Source organism: Zeugodacus cucurbitae, chromosome 2, assembly GCF_028554725.1.
Source record: "Zeugodacus cucurbitae isolate PBARC_wt_2022May chromosome 2, idZeuCucr1.2, whole genome shotgun sequence".
Lineage (NCBI taxonomy): Eukaryota > Metazoa > Arthropoda > Insecta > Diptera > Tephritidae > Zeugodacus > Zeugodacus cucurbitae.
This window is the reverse complement of record NC_071667.1, coordinates 65873510-65885184: the sequence shown is the minus strand read 5'-3', so window position 1 is coordinate 65885184 and position 11675 is coordinate 65873510.

Genomic DNA, 11675 nt, shown 5'->3' with positions numbered 1-11675 from the left:
GTCACCGAAGTGCTCGTGCCCCGAAGAAAATGCGAACAATAGCAACATAAAATAATGACACTCGACTTAAAAATAACTGAGCAGTGAACCGAGTCGAAAAAGGCGGAGCGCATTGTCCACAAACACACATTCAAGCCACGTGACATAATGTGGCCAGCGAAGAATGCAATGAAGAAAGCAACAACTTGATGTAGTGCAACTGAAGGCGAAATAACAATAACAATAGAACAACAATATATTGTCTTCCCACAGCTGTCAGTTGCAAGTCTATGACTCGAATGAAGTCAAGAAAAAGTGTCAGCGTCGAGTGGCGGCGGAACACTTGTAAATCACAAAAGTGGCGAACAAACCTCATTTTAAAGTGCTTACATGTGAGCATACTTTCATATATGGGTATGTACAATCAATTGTATGCAAAATGTGTGAGAGTGCGAGTGTATGCGGTTGTTGGTGTTGCATGCAAGCAATTGAGGTTAGAGTGCAGAAAACTTCACTGTGAAAGATGGCATACAAATCATAATTTGAGTATCTCTCTGTGCTCATATGAGTGCTCGCAAGTAAGCGTCACACAGCTTCCGCTTGCTCATTACAAACATACCCATACACACATATATACATACACATATCCTCAGCTAACCAAATAAAGCTCGCAAAAAGTTGTCGCTCAAGTGTTACAGCGCTGTGCTGGATAACAAAGGTTATATTGTTGTTATTATTGTTGTTGCATTACTACATCACGTTCGTTCGCCTGCGTTGCAGGTGTGTTGAAAGCAAATTTTTGCGAGTTTTCCATACAAATTTGCATGCTGCTTGTGTGTGTATGTGTGCCACCGAAAATAAATATGTATGTATTGTGGGTAGATTTGGTAGTCTAAATAAACAAAGCTTGCATGCAAATTATTTTGTGGATTTCTGTCTTTAAGTTAAGCCAACTGCGGCTGCATATTTGTAAGGATAACTGGTGCTTATAAATACATATATATTTTTCTTACTTGCATGCAAATGTCTCTGCTCACTGATGTGCGTCACGAAATTTGTTCAATTGCTTCTTCTTGTCTTATTCCTCTTGTTACTCGATGCTTCCTGCATTCGTTAGAGCTACACAGCTAAGTTGTTGTTGTTGTTGCTGCTTATTTACCGGCAACTTGCAGCTGTGCAAGCGTATGAGCAGGCCATCAGGACTTGCATTGCCGGTTTTGCTTTGTGGCTTATTTTGTGTATGTTAAAAATCTGGCAACACATTTTATCTGGTCACATTGCGAGTTGCATTCATTTGCTTTTATAAGACAAGAATATAAATATGAATATTTTGCATGTGGTTTGTTGTACATCGATGTTGTTGTTTTTTATGCTTGAGTAGCTTTGCATGAATATATTTTGGACATGCAGATGAAATTGCTTGGGATATTTATTAATAAATTTGGAAGTGTTTTATAAAAGCTAAGAACATCAATTTTCAACAATTTGATTACTGTAATCAAGTATTTGATTATTTATTTATATGTATTTCTATTACGGCGGGTCACAATTAATTCTCTTTTCGAATTTGGACACTTTCAACAGTTGAAAGAACTGTGTTTCCTCATAAGCGCTTTAGAATGTTTTTCAGTTCTAATGAGTTTTCTCGAAGCGCTGTTTCAGTTAATCGTTAATGTCATAGCTTAAATGGACTATATTTAGACATCACAGTATTCACAGAGCCCCATACAACAGGTATTTTTACTTCACATAGAGAACTAAGGATGTACTTAATTAGGTTTTAGGATATCAACCACTTAGTATTTTTTATACTCTCGCAACATCAGAATATTATAGGTTTGTCCAACGGTTGTTTGTGTCACCCAGAGTTAGATCGATAGATAAAGAGGATCGCACTAGCGTATATTCGTATATAATTTCTTTTGAAAAGTGGGCCCACTTATGGGTAAAAAAAAAAGCTCAGAAACTGCTCGACCAACTATAACAAAATTCGGTTCATAACATTTCCTTGGCACCTCAATAGCATAGCACGTCTACTTCCCATATACCACAATTTGGAAGTCCATCTGACTCGTTCACGTAGTAATCTAAAAATTAAGTACCAGTGAAAATATCGCAACAAAACTTTGCCGAAATACCGCATTTCTAGTGTAGCATTGCATAAAATCGCCGAAATAGGACTATATTTTTTCAAGGCCCCAGATATCGAACCTGAGGACCTTAAAGCTTTTGGCTAATTGTTTATAGAAAATATTGGTAAATATCTTTGATATTCTAAAGAAATTCAAAGGAAATGTGCTCCTTCTACTAGTGTGTCTCTGTGCCAAAATTGGGCAAAATCGGGTTAATACATCCTGTAGCCCTATACTATTACATAATTTCTGGATTTTCAAACTTGGAATTTCAAAGTTGGAATCGGTTCAGGAATTACCCCAGGCCTCATATATCATCTATAAATTGTGTATTATTTTAATAAAATTACATCAATAAATTGCGAGAGTATAAATGTTCGGTTATTTTTGTACAAAAGATCTCTATATGAATTTAAGCAAAAGTAAAAATTTAAATGGCTATCATCTTTGAGGAAAATAATCTATAATATTATACTTTATTTCAAGAATAACTTTAGTTTATGCCTCACCATAAAATCTAATGATAGAATTTCTTTTGGCCGGAAGCAAAGAGAAATCCATGTGTTTCACAAGTTCAATATTATTCACAACAGCAAATTTTTGGTGCATTGTCAGTTCGATTACCGAACTCTCGCAGGGGAATATCAAATGTAGTAATACCGTCACAATGACAACCTTGTTTTACTAGCTTAGATTTTATTAAAAATGCTGAAAGTCAATTAATAAAAAAAAAACTTAAAAAAACCCTGCTTGTTAAAAATGTACGATATCGAAACCCTTCACACAAGAAGCAAAACAGGAAACCTTTTCATTTTTGTAACAGAAATGACTGATCAAAAGGCTAAGTGGCAGCCCGACCACAAAGCTCTCAAAGCAATACAGCCAAGCTATACAAATTCCCGGCCACATATCACTAACTTTATATTCCCACACACAGATACATATATAAATATAAACATATACAAATATGTATATGGTAAAAGTGTGTTGTTGTTGTTGAAATAACTGTTGCATTGAATTTTTGATAACTCGCTGGGATTGTAGAAAGCTTTTGCAGTTCATGAAAAATAAATGGTTGGTCAGTTTTCGACAGCTTTGAATATGCCGTTTACAAAGTTTTATAAATTGTATCCACATACACATACATATATACATGTTTATATACATATGTATATGCTCATGTCCATTTGCATCTGTAGTAGTTGTTAACATTTTATGGCTTTTTAAGCCTGTGAAAAAAGGTCCAGCACGAATAACATGTGTAAAAAGGGCCGGTCAGCACATCCGTAGTATGTATAGGTATGTATGTATGTATGCGCCTGAATTGACTTTGCAACTTCCGACATAACAGTACCTTTTTCGGTTGCTATTCACTAAAAGATAGGTGTGATTTTGAAAGCGAGTTTAAATATTTTAGAAATTGTCGAATATTTACAAGAGTCAATTTCCTATTTGAATTGCGTCACGTGAAGTGATGTTTTGCTTCACAACCTAAACAGTTTTTGATTTTTTTTCTGAGAAATATGAAGTCGGGTTATGTGTAAAATGACTAATATATTAACAATTTGATGTATAAATTTATAGTTGCTAAAATATTTTAAAATCTTCTGACCAGTCATGACATTAACTCAATAAACCACCTACTCACAGCTATAAATGAAATTTAAATTGCTAACTAAACTACTAACTAAAATATAGAAATAATTCATCTCTACAGATGCTTAAAAACGGGTGTGGTGTCCGTAGAGATACAGGGTTAGATTTCCAATTACTTTTTCAAGATTCGTTTGAATTTTCGAGACCCAATTGTGAATCTTTAAGCCATATACCAAAAGAAAGCTTCATAATCATCATAGAATCAATACATTAGTCTTTTAAAGCCGAAAGAAAGAAATCACAAATTCACCCATTACGGTGAAAATATTGAGGACAATGAGTGTATTCATATATGAAGTCAGAAATCTTCGTTGGTGAAAACTCAAAGAAATACATGTTTTATTTTGAAATTTCTTTTAGGTTCGAAGCTTTAGATCCATATACTCGTTATCTACTCCATCAGACTATATAAATAATGTAAAATTTGTGTCAGCATCATTGTCATTTTATAAGATCCGTCCACTTCTATTTTTATCCGGTAACTGCTTGGGGAAATGTTGAGAGAAATATGATGTATTATGATTAAAAAAACTCTGCCAAACGATTCCAAAATGGGGTTAATGTTTGGCCTCTTCAAGAAATCAATTGTACAAGTTTATGCTTTCCTGAAGTTAATAAAAATATATGTGATATTTGTTCTGAATACCTATCTTTTTGTATCCTCTCCTAAATATTGTATAGAAATTTATGAAGGTACTGAAGAGCTGAAGCATGTTAGAGACGATATGATTAATCAAGAAACATACACAGGAAATAATTCGAAGAAAGCATTATATAAAATATAGTTGCGATAACTTTAACATTTATATATCTTATGTGATGAAGGAACAAGTATATTTTAGGATTCTTTTATTTGAATAGTTTGTAAGATTTTATCATAGAGTTTAAAGATAGCATTCTTGTAATAAGCCCGGCATCGTTCTCCAAAACGTTTCTTATTTATTTATCATTCCCATATAAATTTTTTTTAATCGTTATATCTCAGTTTAGCATATTGTACCTAACCTAAAGTTGCTAGAGAGTATTAAAGTTTTGTTCACATAACGGTTGTTTTTACACCCAAAACTAAACGAGTTAGATATAGGGTTATATATACTCAGTGATCAGGGTGAAGAGTTGAGTTCAAATCGGAATGTCTGTCTGTCCGTCCGTCCGTCTGTGCTAGCTGTAACTTGAGTAAAAATTAAGATATCTCGATCTTGGCATACTTATTTCTTGGCACCATAGGAAGGTTGCTTTCGAAAATGAGCAAAATCGGACCACTGCCACGCCCACAAAATGGCGAAAACCGAAAACACATAAAGTGCCATAACTAAGCCATCAATAACGCTATGGAAATAAAATTTGGTATGAAGGATCGCATTATGGAGGGGCATATTTGGGGAGGTGGGCGTGGCCCCGCCCCCAAATAGGTTTTTTCTCGGAAACCAATAGAGCTATATAAACCACTCTTTCTGCAGTCGTTTTTTTTAGCCACTTCTTAATATAGTCGTTTTGGTGGGCGTTTTTGGCCCACCTCCCATACAAAGGTTAGGTTGAAAATTACTAAAAGGGTTAACTCACTAACGAAAAACGTCAGAAACACTGAAGTTCACATATGAAATGGCAAATGGAAGCTGCACTCAGAACTATTTACAAAATGGAAAATGGGCGTCGCCCACTTATGGGCCAAAAACCATATATCAGGAACTACTCGACCGATTTCAATGATACTTGGTTTGTAATAGTTTCCTTACATCCCAATGATATGTTGTGAAAATAGGCCAAATCGCTTCACAACCACGCCTACTTCCTATATACCAGAACTTTGAAGACGATCTGAATCGCTTACTTTACAATATATAAATTAAGCACTAGTGAAGATATCGGTGCAGCATTTTGCACAAATACTATGTTAATAGTGTGGCAGCCCCATTCTAAAAATCGCCGAAATCGACCATGGGTTTTTAAGGCCCCATATATCGAACACGAGGACCTCGGTGCTTCTAAGCTAATATTATGGTTTCCAACTTCCAATGGACTTTATACTCGTACCATATATATGGCGAATATGTGAGTCAAATTGTGAATTATATAATATAAATAAAGTTAAATAAATAAATTGCGAGAGTATAAAATGTTCGGTTACACCCGAACTTAGCCCTTCCTTACTTGTTTTTGCTGATTTTAGAACAAACTTTCAACTTGAGAAAAGTAAAAAAGAAGAACTTTCTTTCATACTTGCACACACACAATTATTGAATCACATGCGTGTGTCGACTGAGCAATTTTCAGCAATTATGAAAATATAAAATTTTTGAAATTTAACAGGGTTCACAAGTGCTACCTGCAGAGATCGCCCACCGGTTGTCTGTAATGCTGGTTTGAACAACACGATAGCCGATAATTGGAAATGTGGCAAAACAAAGCAAAGAGATGTGGATATTGCCGGGCACCGAAGAGTGTGGCGGCTTTAAAATTACCAGTTAGCACATATTTATACCAATACGAATACACACATCCATTAGTGTTTATTTAGAAAGAAGCAACTGAAGCTCGTCTGTGAAAATAACGGAAGTGAAGGCGGTAGCTACTTGCAACAGAGCACAGGATACAAATGTTGGCAACATGCAGCGTGAAATCTGACAGCAGAGCATTGAGCATGTGTGTGTTTAACATTTGTATTTTGTGGCGGTCGGTTGGTAGCCTGCTATCTGGCGCTGAGCCAAATAAAAGGAAAATTAAAATGAAGGAAATCGGTTGCACATTGATGCGCTGTAATGGAGTTGCCGAAAAATATCAGGCAACCAGTAGGACCACCAGTCAACCTACTAACTCGCCCTCAAGCACATTTGGGCGGCAGTGAATACAGAGAGAGAAAGAGGAGAAAGTAGGGACGTTACAACAAATGGTTGGCTGTTGAGTTGCTACACTCCTCCTGCGTTCGCTTTTATATTAGTTTATTTGGGTCATGTTTTTATGCCTGGCTGCTTGTCGCTGCATAGATATAGCCACATACATAGCTGTAGGCACAAACCATTACATACAAACGAATGTGTGCGGCTTAAGTAGCATAGCATAGCATGCAAGTAAGTATGTGGTTGGTATATGAGAAAAATGCTGTCATGCTTGTGCGGCACTGCATATTTGCTGTTGCATTTTGGTTTGTGACATGTAGCGCAAGTTATGTAGTTATGTACATTTTTCATTTACTCACTGCCATCTTTGTGCAAGTCACTGCGCTTTTCTTTTCTTTTGAATGTGGCTTCGATTTCCAACTGTTTTCGATATTTATGTCAGGCTGTTATAAATATCGAAAGCTGCGGAGACTCCATACCAAATTTATAACATTATTTTGTTTTTAATTATTTATTTGAAGTTTACTAAATAAATAGTAAATATTTAATGAGAAATTTAAAGATTTATAAAAAATGTTTGATTTCCATTTGCAATTGTTTGAAAATATTGCCTACATTTAGGCATGTGGATCATACTTAGCCAAGTCACACATCTCACTGGGAATAACTAATTGAATTTAATGGGAATTTACAGTTAAGTTAATGTCAAAAGAGGCCCTAAACATTAAAGCTTTAACATACTTTTATTTTTTTTATATTACAATAAAAAAAATCCAACAACAATATACAAATTATTACTTAAAATTAAAGTATATAATAAAATTAACACGCTTTTATTGCTGTATTTTTATTTATTTTATCTCAAATTTAATTACTTTCGCTTAATTCATATAAACATGTGTGAGTACATAAATATAATAATACTTCGTGCCAACAATAATTGTGCTCGCAGCTTTTAAAAAGTACGACTTTCATTACAACCAAAAGAGTAAATCAAATATTTGCAAATATAAATACACAACGCAATAAATTCCGACTTGACGACGCAAAGCAAACAGCTGCAGACTAGTGTGCTGCCATATGTGCAATTGAAAATATACCCGTATATAGTACATATATCAAGTGTGGCGTAAATGAAATATGTAATCGTGTTGAAGGCTACAATTCGCAGAAGGAAAAATATTTATGAACATAGTATCCTTATCCTATTTACATACTCACGCGCGTCTGCATGTGTGTGTGCGACGCTGAATTGGGCTTTAATTTAGTTCGAATTACGAAGAAAATATGGTACATGTAATTATTGTTTGCTCTTTTTGCTACTAGGGTGTTCGCGGTATACCATTAAGCGTTATGCTCTGTGGAGGGTTGTGAAATTCTGAAAATTACAAAAATTCCCTAAAAAATTTATTTTAGGATTTTAATTGCCAAAATATAGCTGTAAAAATTAATAACTGAATTTGAATGAATTTAATAAGAAAAACTGGTTTTATAGTCATTCAATTTTCACAAGTCCACAAATTGGATATTTTTGGAAGTGTACGAGTACATATGCACATATTATCTCTTTATACCGATATCTTTTTATACCGATATATTTTATAAGTCGAAAGTTCAATAGAAATAGAAATAGAATCGACCAATAAGGGCTTATAGCCTTTTCACACAAAACTAAACGATTTAGATATAGAGTTATTTATACCAAAGTGATCAGAGAGACGAGTGGAGTTCAAATCCGGATGTCTGTCTGTCCGTCCGTTCGTTCGTTTGTGCAAGCTGTAACTTGTGTAAATTGAGATATCTTGATTCACTTGCTTTTTGGCACCATAGGATGGTTGCTTGTTGTCGAGGATGGGCGAAATCGGACCACTGCCACGCTCACAAAATGGCGAAAACCGAAAACTTATAAAGTATAATAAATAAAGCAATGAAAGTAAAATTTATGAAGGGGCATATTTGGATGTATTTTTTGGAAAGAGGGCGTAGCCCCGTCCCCCACTAAGATTTTTATACACATTTCGTTAACTGCTAAAGCTTCTCTTCTTTTAGGGACTACCTTAAACAGTTCAAGAGATCGGACTATAACTACGCCTACCTCCCATTCAAAGGTTATGTTGAAAACTACTAAGAATATAACGAAAAACACCAGAAACCTTAAACCCACTTATGCGTTTATGGTTTATTTTAAAGAAATTCAAAGAGAATCGTTTTCTTCTAATAATATGTCCCCGTACCAAAAATTAGTAAACCATATTTATATATTACTTAATACGTGAGATATCTTAGCAAAATTTAGTGGGCGTATTATCTTGGATGGAATGTAGTAGCTAGATGGCGAAAATAGTTGAAATCGGTTCATGAAGCCCCCAGCCCCTATATACTATATATAATGATTTTCGTTATTTAATGCACTTCATGACGAATATGTGGGTCAAATTGTGTGTTATTTTAATAAAAACATTTAAAATTAAATGTATAAATGGCGAGATATAAAATGTTCGGTTACATCCGAACTTAGCCCTTCCTTACTTGTTAATCATGTATTTCCCACGAATACATTTTCGAGATGCATAACAAAAAATATCGATACATTTGCCTTCTACATATTTTTTTGGAGATCTTGAAATATATTACCATCTGTTGTATATCTATTGCAAAAACAAAACAAAACTTTAAACTTTAAAAATATTAATAGAAAATAAATAAATATAAAATAATGAATAAATTTATATTTTTCATTCAAAGGTACACATCTCTATACAACACATCTTAAGTACCATCACTCATTCCAAGTAAATCCCACTAAATCCCAAAAATAATTAATTGAAATTGATTTTCTCAGATCGCAAAACTCAAAGCAAACCACTTTTTTGCATGACTAATCGATAAATTTCTAAAATAAATATCCCAAATGACGAAGGTAATTTGTTTGCGATTTCCTCCATTTGCTTGATGCGCAATATTATTTACATATAAACAAATAAAATAAAAAATTGTTTGCAAATTTTAAGAAATTTATCACAAATTTCCCAATAAAAATGTCAACGGCCAACTGAGCGATAATTTTAAGACCACCTAAAGACACGCCAGAAAATTTGAATAGAATGTGAGTGGAAGAAATATAAAATAGAAATTGTCCCTTTTTTATGGCTTTCATTAGGCGTGTGTTGACGTTGTGCGGCGCAGTGCCATAAAAATTGTGCCCCTTTTTGTTATTAGACGCATTTGACGCCATCAATCAAGCGTTCCAGCCGCAACCGGGGAACATGTGACGTCAGCACAAACCGTTTATTTACAGCGAGCGCTGGTGCGCTGAGCTGACAACACTGACAGCCTCAATGGTGGTGGCGCAAGCAAGACGCACAACAGTAACATGCAATGGGAAAAAAAATCATGGCGAAAGTGTCCACTGTCAGTGACAGCAGCAGCGACGTCTGCTGATGACGGTGAGTGTGACAGTGACATGGCATACTAACACATATAAGCTTAGCCAGACATACAGGCGGAGACTTACGCAAATGCTTTTGTTTTTCTGCTGTGTCTTCTGTGTCTTGCCGAAATTGCACATGTTGTCCACATGGTTTGCAACGTGATTTATTCTAACGCTTTTTAGTAGAGTCCCGAAAATTAATAATACCCGCTTCACTCCGTTTTTGGGACCATTGCAGGGATGTGTTGTTGATATATGTGAAAATTATCTGCAATATATTTGAGAGATAGTCATTTATTTTTACCTTTTCCAATATATGGTGCCAATTAATTTCCAACCGATTTTGATTTTAAGCACAAGCATATACATTCGAAGGCTCATAAAAAATGATTAAAGTGTTATCACAAAAAAAGTATTTGCTTTGATTGGAAAGGTCGAAATTGTCCTGAGAAAGCTTCTGAATAATATAATAAATTTGTTTGTATTGCCTACATTTAGGAGCTATAATCATACATCCAAGTCTCACATCATATTAGGTGTAAAAATCTGTGTGTACCCACTGAGTTAGTGTAGAGAAGGTGAATATTTAGCCAAATTATTTAAATTTAAATACAGAATTCCTAACCCACTAAGCCAATATTCCTCGCAAAATGTCACTTTTTCATTTTCTTATTTCTCTGCGCCACAACCACTTATGTACATTTGTATGTATGTATGTATGTTTGTAAATAAGTAAAGTCAAATAGAAATGTTGCGCATACCACCTGTGGTACCCTCATGGTTTATGTGCATTTTGCCACGAATGAAAGCAAAGAGCGAAAAGGTAAACATTTTAACATATTTAACAACGGTAAGCGAAACAAACAATGTCAACAAAAAGCATTAACTTTTACAACTGACTTACTTAGGCTTTTAAAAGTGTTGCATATGCACATAAAGTGGGTAGAAAGCGTTGTGTGAGCGAGCATTTGTAGTGGGTATTTGTTGGCATGAGCTCGATAGGAAATGGAAAGAGATAAAGGTTGAAGTAAAAAATGTTTAATATTTAATATTTCATTTTTTATATTTTAATTTTTTTATATTTATAAAAAAAGTTTAAAACTCAAAAATATTTCTTGAATATCTCAACTTTTTGAATAAAATTTTTTTTTATAAAATTTTATTTTTCGATTTAAATCATTAAAATTAATTCTCACTTTAGCTCGCCTCCAAACGGATGTCTGTTGGCTACCCAGAGGATACTTGGTCTAAGACCGGACGTCGTGAGCTGCTTGAGCCACATGTAAAGGAATCGTTCCTGGCCATTCCCAAGTGAATGACAGTCAGAAGCTTTCCTCACTTACGTGAACTTCTACATATGACTCCATCCTATAATATATAATGATTTTAGTCAACATAATAAAATTAAAATTACTAATCAATATTTTAAAGAAATGAAAAAAATACTAAAATATTATAAAATTTACACTTTTTGGCATATTTATCCTACTGGGTCGCCTATGGTATATACTTACATATATCCAAGCCACTGTAAGTTGACACTGCGTAGTCGCAACACTTGCAGCGCCATTTTGTTTATCCATTTTTTTTTTTTGCTGATTTAACTGTAGCTTATATATGTACCTACAGAGACCGCAACCG